The sequence below is a fragment of the Aptenodytes patagonicus genome, chromosome 1 (assembly GCF_965638725.1).
Source record: "Aptenodytes patagonicus chromosome 1, bAptPat1.pri.cur, whole genome shotgun sequence".
In the NCBI taxonomy this organism is placed as follows: Eukaryota; Metazoa; Chordata; class Aves; order Sphenisciformes; family Spheniscidae; genus Aptenodytes; species Aptenodytes patagonicus.
The window spans coordinates 20,401,980-20,423,024 of NC_134949.1; positions in this window are offsets into that span (position 1 = coordinate 20,401,980).

Genomic DNA, 21,045 nt, shown 5'->3' on the forward strand with positions numbered 1-21,045 from the left:
CAAGTTCTGAAACCAAAACAGTATTATACAAAAAGAAATTGTCTTTAAAAGTAATAAAATACATGCTCCACAGGAGACTTATTGATCTTTAACAATTCTTTAAGGGAACCCAGTGGCTCATAACATTTTTAAATAACAAGTTTGCATAAAAATTACAGCTTAAAATAAAGACATGGATGACTAAGAACTTCCCCATATATGGTCTTATTAAAATGTTAAGTTTAGATCTTACAAGATTGATAGGATTTATTTTCAGAACAGGCACAGGGAGAGCTTCCAGATATAGTATCTACTTACATTACTTACAATTAAAAGAATTGGATGTGTCCCAGATGCTTCATATGAGGCATTTTAAATATAGGCTGTAGAATTTTGTGATTTTTGAGTAAACTTTTTATCTAGTTCTAAGATTTCTAGGGCATGAACCTGAAGTTTTTTGTCACTGAAGCAATTAAAAATGTGTTCTGTGTAGCATTACCACTCTCCAGAACAATTCCTGGAAAACCGCAAGATGAAATTTAAATAAACAAAGAAGCTGGAGGGAAAGGAAGAGACGAAGTGATAAGACACATTTACTAGTACATCCCGCCTAATCTTAGCCATCTCTAGAAGGTGTCTTAATTAGGAACACATTTCTCCAGCTCCCTGTAGGGAATGGAGGGACAGAAGATGCCTCCAGAGGGCAAGTAGCTCATCTTAGAACTGAATTGCACATTAAAGGTGTTTGTCTTTGACTATAAAGAAAGCTGAGGGTGATTAGGGTCCTAATTTAGGTTCCTCGGTTTACATTAAGTGGGCTGAATCTGAGTCCAGCTGTTCGCAATATGAGAAAAGAAAGGAGCAGCTAGCACCAGATGGAAACACTGAACCAGCACTGTGTGGACATGTGAGTTAAGCACGATGGCTTGGCCTTGTTGAAAGTCTTCATAACAGTTTTTATTATAGAGAGGAATTCACACCAACTTTAATTCTAAGAAAGGATTCACTTTTTAATGTGTTTCATGTGGATGACAGTGGCTTTGTGTCCTCCCCACTTTCCTTATCTTAATCCAAACTGATGTATCCTTAGCAAGGAAGCCATGGGTAATGTAAAGAGTAGACTTCCACCTAGGCCTAAATTTACTCTTCGGTCAGGAGTTATTGATAAACACCATCGTATGTAACATTCAAGTGAGAATTATGGGTGAGACTGACAGTATTGATTTCAGCACATCAGTGATGTCTATTCCTTTAAAAATTTGGTCCTCTACACTTATCATACATACTCAAAGAGGAAATATGGTTTACAAGTCAGCCATCAGAAATATTTTCTTCACTTTCTAGAACTTCTTACCAATTCTTTTAATGGTAGAAAGAGAGGGGGGGAACTTCACAATTAAAATGCAATTTTTTTCATGAATTTAAGAACCAGTTCTAGAAGTTATAGGAAACAATCAGATTAATTGTCAAGCTGAAGCAAACACTTCGGTAAGCTGCAAACTGTCAATATGTGAGGGAAGGTAAATATAAAAATGTAATTGTGGATGTACTTAAGAAAAAAAGGATTTTTTTTGCATGCAGATGACAGAATGAAAAGATGTATGAAAATCCCCTCTCCCCACTGATTATCACAAATCAAATTACAAAGTGAAACACTTTGATAGTACTATTTCTGGTACTACTTTTCTAACAAGGTTCATTCCACTCCCCAGCTCTTTTCATAAAGGGCAAACCTGGAATAATTCAGCAACTGTTTTCCTGTCAAACTGCCCTCTGATGGTTAGGTGGCTTTGGGAAGAAAGCATCACTCATGCTGTTGATGTGGAAAGCCTAAGAAAGTCACAGACTGAAGGCACTGAAGACAAATCATGGAAAGTACAAGAAAGAACAAATGGTTTCCTAATTTATTATGTAATATTTTACAGGAAGAGGAAAAATAGTTAAATTGCTGATGGCATGAAATTTCAAGACTGCATCATAGAATATCCCATGTTTTGTTTACATTTTGTCTTTTCATTACTTTTGATGTACAACACAGCAAGCTATGACAACCAAAACTTCAAAACTATGAGTAATATGTTATAAATGAATAGTCCAGCACAAGCAAAAATCTGTACTATGAATGCTGACACCACCTTTCTAATACTGCAGCTGGAAAATTACCTAAGAAATTGCAGATGTGATGGTTCTTTTCAGCCTTTTCCAGCAATTTACTTTTTATTCTGGTTTCAGCTATCTCTGCCAACTCATGTGATGACTTTTGTGTGATCTTATTTGTTGAAATATATGTCATACATTTATTACAGAGACTGTTTACTGGCACACGAAATGACTTTTATTTAGAGGGAGAAAAATTATAAATTATGAAGAAAAGCAAAATTATTGTTTTTCTCTGCAGTACTGTGAGTGGATATTGGAATACATATAAAAACAAACATACGTGTGTGCATGTATGCAAGTGCTTTCCAATAGGGAACATTGTAAAGAAATAGTTAAATTTATTTCCCTAAATAAAGGGATCATAATGAATATACTCTGCAAATAAAGTTGTAGTTTCACAGGAGTTTTTAATTTCAAGTAATGGATGACATACAGAGTCAGTCAAGGACAGATGGCCACAGAACCCAAAACCATTGTGCCTGCCTTGCCAGGCTAGTTTTAAATTCACAGGATGACTCAATGAACTTGAAATGTCATGCTGGATTCTAGCAAGAAAACTATGCAAGGCTTTAAAATTTATCACTGACATCTTAAATTAATCCTGGAACTAATTAGGAAGCTTACAGACAACTCAGAATCCAAGTGCTATCTGTTCCTATTGACTTTTTCATACAGAAAGTGAGGGTTCAGAACAAAGAATGTGTCATACCACAACCTTTTGTTCTTGTCATTGTCAACTAAAAGCAGAAGACAGTTACGTGGGAGAGAACTAACATTTTATAATTTTCAATAACATTATGTTAGAATATGAAGGCAGACTTGGTTTTGGCTTTATTTTTTAGAATTATTATTCTTAAAGTAAAATAGAAACCAAGAACAAAGGTAACAGTGAAAAATAAAGGGATTTTTTTCAAACATTCTGACAAAATTAGAGTGAAATGAAATACAAATTACCACAATCAAATCTGGGTTATAACAAAACCATTTCCACAGTCAATTCAATTTTGCAATCATTAATAAATAATTAGCTGAAGAAATCAGTCAGGTTGTTTTTTGTTTGTATTTGACTGAATGTTATGATCCTCACATTTGTCATTCTAAGGGGGTTTTATTTCAAAATAATGAAGTATAAGTTTAAAATCCTGTAAAGTGACCTAACCTGCCAATTCTCTTTGTCAGAAGTCATGAGTTTTCCTCATATTGTTGGAGAGCAATAGAGAAGTCTTGTAGTAGAAAAGTCCAAAAAACAATATTAATATTACTTGCACCTATCTACTTACCTGTCATCTACTATTGTTTTTTGATTGTATGCAAGGTTTTCAAAAAAAGATGTTTAAATCTTACCCACTCTGGGTTGTTTAGGCTGCTGATTAGTGACCTGCTTTTCAGAAGTGCCATGCATCCAGCAGTTCCCTGTGCTGATGGAAACTCATGTCCAGGCCTTATATAAATCTATAAGTACAAATGTAGAAATCTAAATTTAAACCCATATTTTAGAAAAATCTACACTTCTTTTTATAACTAAATAAGTTTCTGCTTTTTTGATGTAGAAGTTGTTAGCATGTTTGACAGTCATTCTTTTCCTTTAGGGTGCTAATCACTGTATTGAGCAGGGCTGTGCCTAAGTAAAATCACGCAGCTGTGCTGAACCAAGCTGAAGTACAAAAGCAAGGAAGATAACTGAAACAGAATTATTTGGAGAAAGCCATTAAAGTGTTTTCAAGTGAGCATCAAATGGAACCATTAACATTCTGGATTATGTATTTTTGGATGATTTTTGTCCTAAAAGGTCCTTTTCAGTCTTTCTGTGAGAACACTACTATGATATTTTCAGGTATTCATTTTCAGGCTTTCAAGTTATTAAACTACAGATAGTCCATCCTCCTTATCTAAAAAAAATGACAAGCAACACAAACACTGAATCCACTTACTGTACCTATGTCTAAGCGACTGTGGAAAAAAAAGTCTTTGTCTGACTGAGTCACATCACTTTAAAATTTCAAGCTGAAATTGATGTTCTAAACACAAGGAAACCAGAAGAAAGAAAAATTACTGAAGAAAACTGCAGGCACTGATATTATTGGTCGTGGAGAGTACCATTCAGAAGAAAATGTTTCTATTTTTTTTCCTCCTTTTTTCCTCTTGGCTGGATTACAATAGTGCTATAGCCTGAAATAACCGTCAGGGTGGCTTAAGGAAAGTGGAAGAAAGGTTTTAAACCCTGTTTGTTCATTCTGTTCATTCTCCAGATTTCACTCTTACATATAGTGTGCAGTCTTTCTCCTCCCACACCTTTCCTTTACTGGGGAGACTGATTTTTCCCTTTATTATACTAGGATAAGTGCAAAGAATGTAATAAGATATTTCATCACTTTGTGTAAGATTAACAACTTCACAATTTGTTAGTCACAGATAATGAGAATGGCTTTTTTTTTCCTTTTTTTTTTTTTGTTGGATGACATTTTGGTTAAAGACATTTTCACCTCATCAAACTAGTGTTTCAGGCACCTGGCCTGGTTCAAAAAACAATTAAGAAGCAGAGGAGCTGCAGCATGGCTAGCACCTAAAAACTCCAGCTGAGTCCAAGACTCAGCTGCAAAATCAGATATTGCCCTTGCTAAATATAGCTTAATGGACAGACTACTACCACACATAAGGTATGTCTTTTCTTTTTGCAGGAGGGTAGATGTGAAAAATATCTCTGAATTTAATGAGAACAGGATTGTGTCCAGTATCACAGGTTCCTTCTATAGCACTTTATTGGCAATACTAAAGAACAAGTCAAACCATCCTGTGTCTGGGTCCAGTAATGCTATTTTGTCAAAGTACTAGAAGCATAGAGATTTGGTTGCTGTTGACCAGTAATATATTACAGGTACCCTGGCTCCAAGCCATGCTCAAAACCATGAACTAGAAAACATCCATTATTTTATTCAGAAGCTACAAATTGTTGCTGTGTTTTCCCACTGATTCTTACAACATTGAAGTCCTCAGTAAGAACCCACAAGACAGACAAATAGATCCAGATATGGCAGATATTTATCTCTAGTATACAATGGTGAGGTAGATGCCAAGGTCCAGTCATTTATGACCCCAGAAACAGTAGTTCCAGGACAAGCAAGTGATCCTAAGAAATTTAAGTGTGGAAAGTATACCTGGTAAATCCCTGCAGCAAACTGAACATGGAACTATGAGTCCTGTAGCCTGATTCTCATAACTTGATACTAATACAATAATCACTTTCAGTGGATGGATGGACTGACATGTACTGCCAAAGTAGAGAGCTGTGAGACCTCTGGTGTCAATATCTTGTTCTTGTTAAATAATATCACAACTTATGTTGATTTCAGTGGAGTGGGAAGGGAACTGCAAGATCTACATTTCATGTGGTACTAGTAAAACTAGTTATTAGTAAAACTAGATATTGGGAGGTTTGGCTGTAGGGATGGCATTGGATGTATTGGCAGTTAGCTAAATGAGTTCATAAAATTTAACGTTTTGTTTGGAGTGTGTTTTTACAGCAAATCTCCTCATTGCCCCACTTCACACACTTTGATTTGCTTTGTGAAGAAGTCTTGGAATGTGAAGAAACACTTCAGGAGTGCATATAAAACACTAGCAGGAGTTAAGGCCGTTGGACTGGATTAGAGTTAGTCAGGAACAAACACACACACACACACGAATATAATGTCTTTACCAGTTCCTCAGTACCAACCGGTTTGCTCTGAGGATCTGCTGTTGTTGCACAGCACTGCTTGCAAATGTAGACAGCTGTTGTGTCCTGGCAAGCAGGGACCCAGAACAAAGGAGAGTACCTTCCAGTTGTGAAGTTCCAGGCAACCTCAGCAGATCACAAAAACTCCCTATTTATCCATTCATCAAACAACAGGAATAATACTTTAAAGAATCAGTTATGGAAAACTTATAGAAAACCATAGTAAGTGCCACCTAACTTTATCACTGTAATTTTACTTTTTCATTTTGTCTCCACATTGCCTTTTTTTTTCCCCTTTTTGGTGTAGTTATAAACACCTGTTAAATGAAACCCTTTAACTGGTTACAGAGTTGTGCTCTCTTTCATCCCTCACTATGCTTTCTGAAAAAGACTTTTGTGTTGAGGTGACAGAAACTGGAGAGTTGTACAGATGAATTGACCTGGTCAATGCATAAGAGAGGTTTCCTCTCCCCTACTGTTTAATAGTTAGACCTAACAGTTCTTTGGTGTTCTCTCTGTTATTATGAACTAAAAAGCTAAAGAAGCACACTCCTCTCAGATAAATGTGAGCAATTCCTGCTGTTAGAGAGTAGACTCTCACAAAGCAGAACTAGATCCACTGACTGACTACTGATACTAGGCTGTTGTAGAGATATGCTCAAAGAGATGTACATGCAAAATTTTTCTGTTCACTAGTCTGAAGTTTATACTATTAATAACATTTCTTTTTTGATATTCACATGCAAATAAACATGTTACGTATATAACTAGTTAGTAACTACTTAAGCTGTTAACCACCATTTGGGACTGTACTAGCTTTCTACTTAAGTAATTCATTTTTAGGAAACCTTGTAATACCAGTATTAATATTCATTACAATAGTGAATACCTTCTGTGTTACCATTGTATCAAGAAGCAAGCATACTAGATTAACTAAGTGAGGCAATAGACTTACAAAACTAAAGCAGCATATTGTGTGACTTGAACATATCGTAAAATCAGAAATGTGTCTGAACCCTGAAGTTCAAATCCAAATCTGAATATTCTCCCACTTAGGAACATTTTAATGTCATACTGCAGTGTGACGTGTGTTCATAATGCTCTTTGCTAAGACAAGCATCTCATTTTTCTGGGGGTTCTTAAGGTTTTAGAGTTTGCTAGCAGGTGTTCCATGCGAATTCCTTCATAGATTAAAGTGAAATAGCTGAAGGATCCTTCTGATCCTTTATCAGAGGGATAGTAGTGTATGTGGATACTGATTAGACCTTTCCTAGACCTAGACTTCAGTCCTAAGAATAAGATTCCTAATTCAAAAGATTGTTTGAATGCTGACATACCAAATATGGATTCTATAGTGCCTATTCAAGGTTACAATTGGCTGTCTTGCATTCCCAAAATTAGTGATTTATTTGTCTATCTTGACATGATGTCATACTCAGGTCTAATGGCAAGGAAGTGATGGTTATGGAAAGTTACATAAAGGAATAGGGTGTATGTCACCCCGCTCTGATTATTTGGCTTGAAGGCAAAGGGTAAAGCTTAATAAAGTAGAACTGAATATTTTGACAGAGATTCAGATACCTGTACTTGGAGGTATACAAGCAAAGCAGACAGTATTTCATAACTGACTTTAAAAGCATATTAACTAATTCAAGAAGAAACAACAGGGGTTGGTACCACTTTTTTTTTCACTTTGTATTAGTGTGAATATAAACAAACTTATTCAGAAATACTGATCATCCTGGTGCTATAAATAGTTTACTGCTAAGGATATCAGATGTTTTTTATGTTACTGTTCAACTGCAGCAAATTCTAACCTACATCATATAAAGCACACAGAGAAAGGATAATTCTTTCCCTTTGGATGCTCAGAGTACTTGGGCTACTGAAATGTAGAGGTTCAGAAGAACGAGTAGCAGCAGGATTCTTTGCAAACTCTTCAGGTCTTGTAAGAACCCATTAATAAATAAGGCCTTCTAATGCTGGTACTTCACATTGCTAATTCTCTTATCCATTTCCTTTTCAGTATCCTTTCAGTCCCACATAAGCATATAATGGTAAGATAGATACTTTTTCTATATGAAAGTTATGAGATTTGTTTGGTTTTCTGCATCAGTTACATTGGTAAATGTATTCTTATTATACTCAATGATACTTAATAAGCTAGTAGCCATTAGGAAAGACCTTCACTTCTCTTGGTCTTTTGTTCTTCCTTTGCAACCCCTCAAAGACATGACACAACTGATTGCAAAATTATGCAAAAAAAATGGACAATTTTAAACATCACTGCTTTAAAAATAAACTTTTTGTATAATAATTAATCCTGGTTCATCACACAGTCTTGTCCACCCCTCAACCACTCAAACAGTTGTACCATCACAGATGAAAAGACAGCAATGGGAACTTGAAATTCAGGTTCAGGAAGCAGTATCTACATAAGCTGGCACTGCTGCCAAAAGCAGTAGCATGGTTACTAGGCTAGTTATCTATATCTTTCAGGCACAGTATACCTGAGAGACATTCAAATAGAAGCACCAACAGGATGGCTGAAGCTGTGTCCTGGTTTTGGCTGGGATAAAGCTAATTTTCTTCCTAGTAGCTGGTACAGTGCTGTGTTTTGGATTTAGGGTGAGAATAATGTTGATAACACACCGATGTTTTAGTTGTTGCTAAGCAGTGCTTACACTAGTCAAGGACTTTTCAGCTTCCCATGCTCTACCAACTGAGGAGGCTGGAGGTGCACAAGAAGCTGGGAGGGGGCACAGCCAAACTGGCCAAAGGGACATTCCATACCATGTGACATCTTGCTCAGTATATGAACTGGGGAAAGCTGCGCGGGGGGGCCGCTGCTCGGGGACTGGCTGGGCATCAGTTGGTGGGTGGTGAGCAATTGCATTGTGCATCACTTGCTTTGTATATTTTTTTATTATTATTATGTTTTATGTTTTATGTTTTATGTTTTATTTCAATTATTAAACTGTTTTTATCTCAACCCATGAGTTTTCTCCTTTTACTCTTCCGATTCTCTCCCCCATCCCACCAGGGCGGGGGGAGTGAGTGAGCAGCTGTGTGGTGCTTAGTTGCCAGCTGAGGTTCAACCACGACAAGCTGGAGGGAAAGATACACAGATTATCATCAAGATCTCAGCAGGCAATGAAAAATGACAGAAAAAAAAAACAAAAGACAAAAAGACATTTGCTTACTGAGTTGCAAGTATAATTTTTACTTGGTGGATGTATAACTCCACTCCTTTGGTAGAGGTATAGCCCAGAGTCAGCAGAGCAAGTCAATAGTGCACAAGTGCATAACTATTGACTGTAGGAGGACATTTAATGTTTGTGTCCATGTATGTGTGTACATGCATGTGTAATAAAATTCTAGGAGAAAACTACTGCCTAAGGTGAAACACTTTTCTTTCTTACTCATGCTTTCTTTTTACATATACAGACCTTTGGCAAAGAACGAGCCCTTACAGCCAGTTCCTACAGAATATCACTTCCAAGTTCTCCAAAAGACTTATTCAAGGACAGAGGAATTTTTACATTCTAGGTAGAAATCAGGAAATGTAAAAGGTAGCCAAGTTTAGGTTTCTACAGCTCTGAAAGTAGAAAGATTAGTAGTGTCAAGAAAACCTCACCTACAGAGAAGCTCATCAAAGCAGGATGTTTTTACAACCCACTTAAGAAAGGACGACGGCAAATTTGGCTTTCAAGTCAGTATTAATAACTGTCAGGGACCAAAGCAGCTGATCTGGAAGAAACATGGAAAAATCTACTCCAAGAAGAGAAATTTCAATATAAAAAAATATACTTCAGCACTCTTGCATCTGTAATTTTTCAGCTTTGTGTGAGTGGGTGTTTCCAGAGCTGAACTTCAAAGCAAATCTTGCTCTGGTCCTACTTATTGCTAGCTTTGGAGAAAATCCATAGCATTGATTTATTTATTGTTGATCACTGATCAAAGACTTTTTCTCAAACATATTTCCATACAGAATATATTAAAAAGCATTTGGATCATCCTCATAATCACTGAGTATTCCTGGTGTCAAATAGAAGAGATAAGGCCAGCTTAGGGCTCCATACTACCTTATGCTCCTTTCTAGATGTGTACATTTACTAGGAACAAGGCACACAGCAGTGGACCATGGAAAGGATCACCTGTTGTGGTTTAACCTCAGTCGGCAACTGAGTACCACACAGCCACTTGCTCACTCCTCCCGCCCCCCGCCCCAGTGGGATGGGGGAGAGGATTGGAAGAGTAGAAGTGAGAAAAACTTGTGGGTTGAGATAAAAAGTTTAATAATTGAAATAAAATAATAATAGCAATAATAATAATAATAATACACAAAGCAAGTGATGCACAATGCAAGTGCTCACCACCCACCGACCGATGCCCAGCCAGTCCCCGAGCAGCGGCCCCCCTGCGCAGCTTTCCCCAGTTTATGTACTGAGCATGACGTCACATGGTATGGAATATCCCTTTGGCCAGTTTGGGTCAGCTGTCCTGGCTGTGCTCCCTCCCAGCTTCTTGTGCACCTCCAGCCTCCTCAGTCGGTAGAGCATGGGAAGCTGAAAAGTCCTTGACTAGTGCAAGCACTACTTAGCAACAACTAAAACATCGGTGTGTTATCAACATTATTCTCACCCTAAATCCAAAACACAGCACTGTACCAGCTACTAGGAAGGAAATTAACTCTATCCCTGCCAAACCCAGGACATCATCTATCAATAGCATATTGATCTAAGCAATGAAGGTAACCTGGCCTAGACAGCACATGTGATGAACAGAGGATGGAAGGCCATTTAATGTGGCTGTCAAACATGATTACCTCCATACAGAAAAATGGAAGGGATAAGAGAAATAATGCATCCCAGTATATCTAGAACAACTGCTGATGACACTCAGGAAACTTTCTGCCACATTTCTGTAGCTTCCATGACCATTATCCAGTATGCAAAATCTGAGAGAGCTGGAAACTCATAAGACACAAGAAGATACTGTGCAACTTCTGTGACAGATGATTCTTCTCTAACAGCTCCAGCGCTGGCTGAGTTATAAACTTTTGGAAAGGTCCCATAGAACATTCTTCAGAATCTTCAGGCTATGATGAGAAGGTTGCTACATTAACACATTGCAGATTTTAGTAGGAAAAGAAAAAAAGGAGAAAATGCAACATGCAGAGATTATGCCTTTTTTGGTCAAATTTTCAAGTTTGAAGAAGAGGGTACCAGCAGTAAAGGCTGATGACACGTGGTAACAATTGTAGAATGGTACAGTGTAGGATAAAGATGACAGGAGGTCATCTATTTCCTTTTATATCACAGTCCTTCAGATTGTAAATTATAAGGTTCATATTTTTGATATATTAAAATGTCCAGTTTTTCAGTGTGATATGGACAGTCTTGAATTGCAAAACCTTTGCGTCATTATTGGTGTACATGCACAATAGATAAAGATTGGGATTTAGATTAACTGTGTAATCAGTAAAATTGGTTGCATAACCTCACAGGTTTAAAATGAAATCATCACAATCAGTTCATAAATTAGTTTCTCCATAACTGACTGTCCTGGTTTCAGAGAAAATTAACTCTATCCCAGCCGAAACCAGGACACTGACATAGACCTAATAAGAGTGTGATGTGATTTTATTGATCTTCATGTACGATGGTTGGAGAGTTCACCTATGACTGACTATCAAAATAAAAATTAATGTGGGAACCTTTATCTCACAGTATATTACCATTAATTTTCTGCTGATTATACAGTTAAGAGGATGTACATTTAAACAATGTGCATTTAAGAAAATCTAAGCATAATGACTCACATTTAATATGTTTAATCTTTAATCACAGATACCACTGAATGATGCCCAAACCTCCAGAGTTTCCTTATACTTAACACAAGAAATATTCTAAACCAACTGATTACACTATGGTGTTTTATGGAAGTTTTTGAAGGAAAAATTTATCCCTTCCATCTCCCTCAGAAGTGTCAGCTCAGATGAGACCTGAGAGAATTATTTTTGCAACACAGACCGAATGGTGTAGAGTTTATTTGGGTCCATAATCAACTAAGACCAACACAACATCACATACTAACTCAGACATACAAAGCCAGTGTCAACATTTGTATAGCTCTTTTTGGTATCCCTTTTGAGTACTTCTTGCCTTTACAAAAGAAGGCATGGTCCACAGTTTAGGAAGTATTTTTTAACATGATGCCACTAAAATACAGTACATAAGAGAACTCAGATTCTAAAGACTCCCTAAAGCTATAGAAATTTATGGTTTTGATAGATTGACTTAAAAGATCAATTCAGATAATTAAGCCTGCAATGCTTAGGCGGTTTGCATTTTTTTGTTTGTTTGTTTACAAATTGTGCATACACACCCATCACAAGGAATAAAACATTATCTTGGCAGATTTGTTGTGCTTTTGTATTATTTGGAAAATGCTTGTATGCATTGACAATTTGGCATGCCCTAGGAGGTATATTTATCTTTTCAGAAAGATAATGGTACAATGACCATCTTGTCTGCCTTCAGATTTCAACTGACTTTAACACTGGTATGATCAAAATCTGAAATTTTATTTAAACTTATCTTTAGCCAATGATGAAGTGTGAGAGAAATAACATCAGTGGAAGGTACTTGGTACAGCTATACAGCATATTACAAGAAGGGATAATCCCTAGTTATATTCAATTTACATGTTCAAATTCTTCAAAAAAAATGAGTTGTGCATCTGTCAGGATAATTATTGCTGTAGAGAATGAACTTAGTAATTTGAGTAAAAAATATATATCGGTGGTAAAAGAAATAAACTTGTGCTCTGCCTTTTTTGAGAAATATGGCAACATAAAGAAAACAAAATCATCACTTTCCAGCCTTTTTATTAGTTCACATTTTGTCATACATGAAAACATAAAGCCTTAAAAAGAAGATCCCCCCCAAAGTTGAAATTCATCTCATTCAACTATATACATCTCCAGTGTAGAACTCTACAGATGATTCATTTAGCAAATATTTTTAAAGTCAGTGGAGAGAAATAGGCACATCTCTGGCAAATTTCACGTCGTTTCAAAGCCACTTAATGTATAAGAAGAATCATGCACTGACAATTTTATCACACAACATATAAAGGCAGTGTAGGCAAAAAGGTTGTATATAGAGAGGATTACATTCTGTGCATCTGAAATTGGGTCCTCTCCGAAGGAGAAACTCTTTCAAAGAGCCCATGGAAGCAGTTTTAAGAATAATGATTAGGACAAATTCATAACAGTCAAGACACAGATTTCAACCCAATTCTTCTCTATGGACCTCAGGTTTTTTCCAACCTTCTGTCAACATTGTTCAGCCCAAACCTCCTCTACAAGGAATTATTCCCAGTCTCCTTATAGTAATGAGCCACCCACAAAAGCGAGTTTCCAAAAATCCAAAGCTGATTAATTTAGTTTTGTATCAGATTAACTGCCCTATCTCCCATGACTGATTACAAAGGGAGCCTATAGCAATAAAAAAGTTATTGTTCCCCAGCCAGATGAGTCTTACAAACTATTCTATGACAACTGTCATAGGAGAACAATCACTTACAAGGTTATGACCAAATGAAGTTCAAAGCCTTGAATTATCTACTAAATAATTAAATGCCAGCTGCAAATTACAGATATGGAAGCAGTGACTGTACAACTACCTTATATCCGTCCAGTATTCCCTGGAGAAAAATACATGTGCCTGTACTGCATACATAAGCGATCCAGTGCTTTTGGCCTGTGTTGAATTTAGTGTGTGTGAACTAACTGTACAATGTGTGAGCAGTAAAACTGACACTGTCCATTCACACGGACACAGGAAAACCATCTAGTGACTCCCAGAAGCTCCACATAGGCTGTCTGATGCCTTGATATGTGGATAAATAGAAAAACATACTCCTATTCCACCCGCATAAGCTAACATTAAAAAAAAAAAAAAAAAAAAAAAACAACAGAGGATCAAACCTAAGAAATCCAGCTGCATAGTAATCTTGGTTTGTGATAACAATAATCCTGAACTTGAACATGACATTGTTTACCATGAAAATAGTACCAGGAAGTTTGCCAGAAAAAGGATGCCTAAAATCCTTAAAATGTTAAAAAAATGCTTCCCCAGTCATCAAGGGCGAGACTTGGCAAAAATGCCAAGATTATTCCATAGAATGTATTTACATTGGTAATAAGTGCCAGACAATAGCACTTGAATATACTTCCAATGTTAATGCAAATTGCAGCACAGTGGTCACAGTTGTAATGGGTGGTATTCTTTCTATAGCTCATGACCGCTTCTGCCTCCTCAGAGAAATTATCACTTACCCTGTAGAAAAAAATGACTATGACTAGAGGATTCTGATAGCTTCTTTATTCCTTTCCACCCCCAAAAAACCCTGAATTAAAATAATCAGATCTTTTCTTTTCAACATTTTCCATTAAACTACATCAATATTCCTATATTAAATTGTTACATTATTTGTGTTGGCTCAAAAAACATTCAAACTGTTTAATTCTGGATCAGATCAGATTAATGTTAAACTCTGCATTTGATTGTAGTGTCATTTCTGGTGGGAATTTTATGTGAATCCATACTTGAATGGGATAGATTTTATCTAAAATTTTCATCATGACTGTATATAACCACTACATTTTTATTATTACTATTACTATTATTATTATATTTCAGTAAAAGAAAATGTAACGTATCTGTTCCCTGTTAGTTAAATAGAAATAAAATTTAGCTACTTTTCATAAATGCAAGAACTAAACTTATTGTTTTATACTGCTTTTGCAATAAGTAGCAGTTAAAAGGCTCTCGAAGGTAATAATGCTGGATTCTACTGCTCTTTCAAGTGTGGCCCTGGGCACATCACTTCACCTCTCCAAGCCTTTCAATCTCCACGCAGAAAAAGGAGGTAATAATACTTATTTACCTCAGAGGTGGTACTAGGCTTAATTCATTACTGTTTATAAAAAAGCTGATAAACTTCTAGTTTCCAGGATACACTATCCATTATCACTAATGGATTAGTTCTTATTCGATACACTATATAAGTTCGAGCTCTCTATGATATTTTCGTTTAACTGGAGCTAAACCACTGTGACTCTCAACCGCAAAATGTCAGGAGAGACTTTCCTTTTAATTTTTAGCCTGCAGGAAAAATATGAACTTTGAATGGATATCTCTCAAGCAAATGTTGTTCCTAACAAATAATTCATTATTTTTTTTCTACACACTGATCCTCACAAACAAATAGCTCTTACATCCTCACTTTATGAAGTTCAGCATTATTCTTACTATGATCCATGTCAAACATAGTAAATGAAATATATATTGTTGTGTCTACAAGCACAGACTGGCTTCTTGACAAGAAGAGATAAGGGTACAAAAAAATTTTACTGAGGTAAAACTGTAGCACACAAATTAATCTCCTGGCTCCCAAAATTACAAAAATATAGAGACACTACCCTGCATCATTTCATTGGGGTTTCATGTACTTTCTAGTCGCAATGCTATATCATGACACCAAAATGAAAGAGTGTGACTCAACCACCCTATAAGGAACTAGAGAAACTGATACCTACCCACATGCACAGGACTCAAAATGGAAGGAAATGTGGGAGTGTGGTTCCAAGCACCGTAGGAATGGGGATCCTAGTGGAGCTAGAAGCTAACAGAGGTAACGTCTTTTAAAAGAGATAGAGCATGCCCTACAGGCTGAATTCAAGAAAATTTGAGCCTTTGAGAGGAATACTGTGATGACAGCCAGGAGCCAATAGTTATGGGAAACTGAGAATTTAACAGAGGATGGTGAGGTCTAACCAACTCACAAACTTGCAGACAACTGATCTGTATTATATGGCCTCCAAGTATAGCTCCTAGCTAACGGGTCCTTTAGTGCCAGCTCATTGCAGCAGCTCTAGGGAAGCTCTGAGCTCAGGCAGAGGTCAGCAAAATTGCAAGATTAGTAAGTAAGATCTTTCCTCTTTGAGGAGCAAAACTGTCCAGCCTCTGCTGAGCTCAAAACTTTGTAGGATCTATGATCCAATAACTTCTCTTTGTCCCAGAAGCAGACAGTAAGACAAAAGTTTCCATCTTGCCACAAGTGGATACAATAATTTGGGAGTCAGCCTTCTCCACTGTGCTTGCAGATCGTCAGAGGGCACAGTGTCTGACAGCAAGTTCTTGAAAATATTACAAATAGAAATGTCTATCTCAGAATTAAAATATAAAGGTTTAATCATTGGGTTTATGTTGAAGTCCTCTTCTTCCTTCACAAAGCATATAGCTGCGGAATCAAAAGATAAAGTGAACAGTTTTACATGGATATAACAATTCATTGCAGGTAAGTCTTAGTACACTGAATACCTTCATGCCCAGATCATTAGAGGAGGGAGGCAAATGCATTTTAAAGGAATGTAAGTAGGTCATAACTCCTCCAGATGTGTATTTACTACAAAATGCAACAACTGTGACCACTTAGAAAGCCTTGTCCAAATGCCATCAGGCACACAGCAAAGCCCTCTCAGTGCCTAGATATAGATACAGATATTTATCGAGAGTAGACCTAGGCTTTACTCAAGACCACTCCAAATAATTTTCTACCTTATGACCCTGCAAGAATGGACCCAGGCATGGCCAGAACACTTCAGCATTCCTGTGCCCACTGCATTCATTAAATGCCAGACACTTTCATGCAGATTGCCTCCAGATAGTCAACAAGAAAATGATGGGGTTAGAAAATCAGCAGAATCTAGACACACTGTGCATGTGACCTCTCCTATAGGTACTGTTTCACTGGAGTATAGTCATATACCTGATCTGTGTTGTTCAGTTCATACTTGTTGAAAGTCCCTGGGGTTTTTTAAACTGAACAAGCTCCATTCTTCCATGATTTTTCTCCATTCATTATAAGAGTATGTATCTGTCTTCCTCTTCTTGATCTAGTACTAGAAATCATGGCAGAACTATCTCCACTTGAGTAATTCAGTCTGGGACCTCACTATAGTGTGGGTAGTAGGGGTTAATTGCAACGTGGGTTTCATCTGACTGAAACACCATATGGGCACTAATCCAGTCGTAGACATGTCAGGTAGCACTTGAGTCACACTGACCTCTTACAAACAAGACAACAACTAGGACTAATTGCTAAAAAAGAAGGCAGGCTAACTCTGAAGTAAAAACCTACTCAAAAGATAGCTATAGTGAATTTTATTTCTTTGTAATTTTTTTTTTTTACGTGGTTCACTGAGACTAATCTGGCTATTATGAAGGATAGGTATCTCAGAGAGGGGAAAAAGTCACTCAGAGTCCCTTGTTCAGTTCTTTTTTCCTAAGCTCTGTTACACTCAAAACGTTGTTATAAGAAAAAGGGAACATATCACATATACAGAGTCAAGTGGAAAGTCTATGGCCTTTCACTGGGAACAGCAAAATTGTTACCATCATCATTGGAAACTGGTGTCTCTGAAATGTGTAGATGTGGAACTACTTTTCCCAGAGTTCAGATTATAAGATTCAGTGTTGTAGTATATATTCATTCCAAAGACGAATTAGGTAACCTTGGCATAACTCTGAAAAGAAATATCAAGAAGCAACTGGTTTCTTGTTCTTTTCTTTATCCAGTACAAGGCCGATACTCATTTTCTCCCTCAGCTGAACTTGTCAGTGTGTAAAGAGAAGAAAACATGCCCATACATATATCAAATTTTCCACTCTGTAAATTTTGTTTTAGATTAGTTAATGGTATCTTGTCCAGGCAACCTAAACAAAGATGTGAATCATATTGGTTTTGTGTGTTGTTTTGTCTATATGGTCAAATTAGCTATTTGCCCACACTGTATATATTTCTCTCCCAGATTTATTCCTGTAAGACAAAATCTGGATATGGTTCTGGGTATATAGGTCATTCCAGACACTTTACATTAAACAGTATGGGTAAAATCACACCATGCTTAGCTCACACTGTTCTCTGCAGTTCATCAATATCCTCCTTCTGACATAGGCCATTATGCCACATAACAAGGTATTCAACAAATACTGTACACTACTACAGTGAGTTGCAATATAGACTTCTTACTATTGCAGGTACTTGAAGATAACAATTACACAAAAAAATAATGAATTATATCATAGGGCCCACCACATTCAAATTATGTGGTGTGGATGTGGCCAGCCAGCTCCAGAGGGCGCTAGCCCTCACGAGTGAGAGACAAATTCATTTGCACCATATGGCACAGGACCAGGAATTATTCTTTGAAGTGGATGATATCAGCACTAGAGACGTATCTTTTTTAAGTCCTGCTTGGTTTTAATGTTTTCCAACACAGACACAATCTGATTTATACCAAATATGAACTTCAGGGTCCAAAGCAATCTCATGAAGAAGCTGCAGTGCCAGGACAGATGAGGTCCCTGGCCATGCTAAGCACCAAGGCAGTCTTGCCAACTGTGGACTCCAGAGATCGGTTGGGATCACTTATCATCTAAACTTCATGCAGGCATATATATTACCTACAGCAGCTACCTCCTGCTGTGAGACTTAATTTTCATCATTAAGTAGTCTAACTTGCAGATCAGCCAACCATCCAAAATACTATAATAGTGCCACTCAGAAAAGTGACAACGTTGTTTTTAAGCTGTTCTGTAGACTTTGCATTCTGTTTGGTTTTGCTCTGCCATACCTGCTCTCAGAGTCAAGCACAGAGTACAATGATGGAGAATTGAATCTAGCCTGGTTTATTTGTATCTGAAAAGATGCATGCAGCTTTAGGAAAACGTAAGTTTAAATTTTTCAGCAAGGAAGACTGAATTCATCAAAGCACTGTGTTTCCCATCTGGTAACTAGATTTCTGTGAAGATAGCCAAAAAATCCCCCTTATATTCCTCTTTGAAAGAATACATTTCCTATCACCAAGAATGCAATGTTTTTGCACTGACTTAACATTTCATATCAAGCATTTTTTTATTTTTTCCAGAGCAAGGACTCTGTTTTCCATTCCCATCACATTCTCCATTTCATGAAAAACATTTCCACAATGTTCCAACTAATAACTGATTAAACCAACAGCAGAAACAGAATTTTTTATTTATTATGTTCTTTCCTGACATCTGATGACTATGCAGACATAAGGTACTCTACCTTCCTTTGAAATGGCATTATTCATGAGTATGCGCTTCTGCTTCTAGTTTAAATACTCAAGACTTCAACCATTTTATTTTTGTTTTCAAATGGTTTCCGTATTACAGTTTGTTTTGGGGCATTTTTCATATCAGCAGGGTAAGATTATCATTGACATTTGTCATGAGCTATTGAAGAGACAGCAGGAATGCAGTGTTAATGTTGATAGCAGTTTTCGATTTCCATCATACCAGCCTCAGAGCTCCTGCTGACATTATAACACAAACTCAAATATTAACATAAAATATTGAAAATACCATATGGATGCTGTTTATGAATACTTGCTGAGAATGCTAAAGAGATGTTTTGCTCACAATAAATATTTATAACATTGTATGAAATGACATGGACATTAACTGTAAAAAAGAACTTTCATCAGAGCATTGAAGTTGTGGCAAAGCCCTCCATTTAGCAAAAGCACATTAAAATGCAGCAATAGTTTTCACTTAAATGGCCTGATTCTCCACTGCTGTGAACTTTGTACAGTAATTCATGCCATGCCAGTAAGGCTATTGTATTACAATGCAAAGATTTACAAAGACAAAAACTGTCACATGACACAGGGCAAAGGAGAACCAAACAGAAAAATTTTGCAAGGATGGTTTTGTGATAAAGTTGTTAGAACAAGACTTTCACTAGATACCACTTACTTTGTTTCTGAATATGGACAAGTCTCAGGCTTAAATCCTGGTCTCACTGAAGTTGAAAGGAAAACATCCCTTTATATCTGATGGAGAGAAATGGGTCTTTAAAAGCACAGTTCATTTTATAAATGTAGACACTGTAGAGGTCAGTAAGCAGGTTGAAAGACGTACATTTTTTAACTTAGTCTATAAAAGAGGCAGTTTGATGAGGATCTATTCTCACTTCAGTGAAGACAGTATGTTGTCATCTGTTTGAACTTACAGATCTCCTTTTCGCAATGGGAAAAACAAACAAAAACCCGACAATTATTTCCTCACAATATTCTTGTAAGCATAAAATTCAAGGTTAGCCTGGCACTGAGGCACTACGCAGGTGGTAGAAACCACAGCTGTATCTAAGTCAGTTGACTCTTTCCAACCTAACGGGCACAGATTTGTGAGTACGGTGATGCAAGCCTGCACTGCAAAGGTTACAGGATTATCCTAGCCAAGCTTCAAAACCTCATTGCTACCTATCATAGATGGAAGATTGATGGCAACATGACTTTTACATCTGCGAAATTGAGATAAAGTGAAATACAAAAGGTCTGGCTGATGCAAGGAATCTAGACTCTAAACACTCCTGAATTATGGAAAGACGTGGTCTACAATGCCAGATCTCTTTTCCAAGCTTGAAAGCCAGGTCCCTGAACTAAGGTTTTTATCTATTTAGTTATCTTTTTTAAAAAACCCTCTGCAATTCAGAAGTAGAAGTTAGGCTGCAACCCCACTCTTCCTTCCATTCTGTGAATGGTATTGCTATGCTTAGGCTGATATTTCATGCAGTAAGGCTTGGAAATACTGTACTTTAAACCTGCCATGCTCTCTTTTTCACAGGGCAGGAAATGCATTCATTGGTGCCAGTGCTCATATTCGGCTGCTGGGGATGATGTTCCGCACCTTCAGCCATGGAAATGGTGACCAACTAACCCATTTATTCTGCTGCTGGTATATTTTAGCTATTCTGACTGTTCACTGAAATGTTGTTTATGACCATTCTGAACTGTCATCTTGCAGTTGGTAACATTTCATGCATCTATATATGTTCTTTGTATCCCTTCAATGCATATATATCCCTTTGAATCCCCTAATATAAATATATATGTACAAAAAACATAGTTGACTTGCGGATAAAATTTTGCCCCCATCAATACAGCTTATTGAGTCCTATGCTGGTGTGAGTCCAGGATGCTGCCTGCTTCTGCATGAGCCTGGGTATATTGATCAGTCTCGCATGGGCTCACACAGCAGGCTCTTGTCTTCTGCAGAAGAGAACAGCTTCTGCAGAAATCTGTGTTCCTA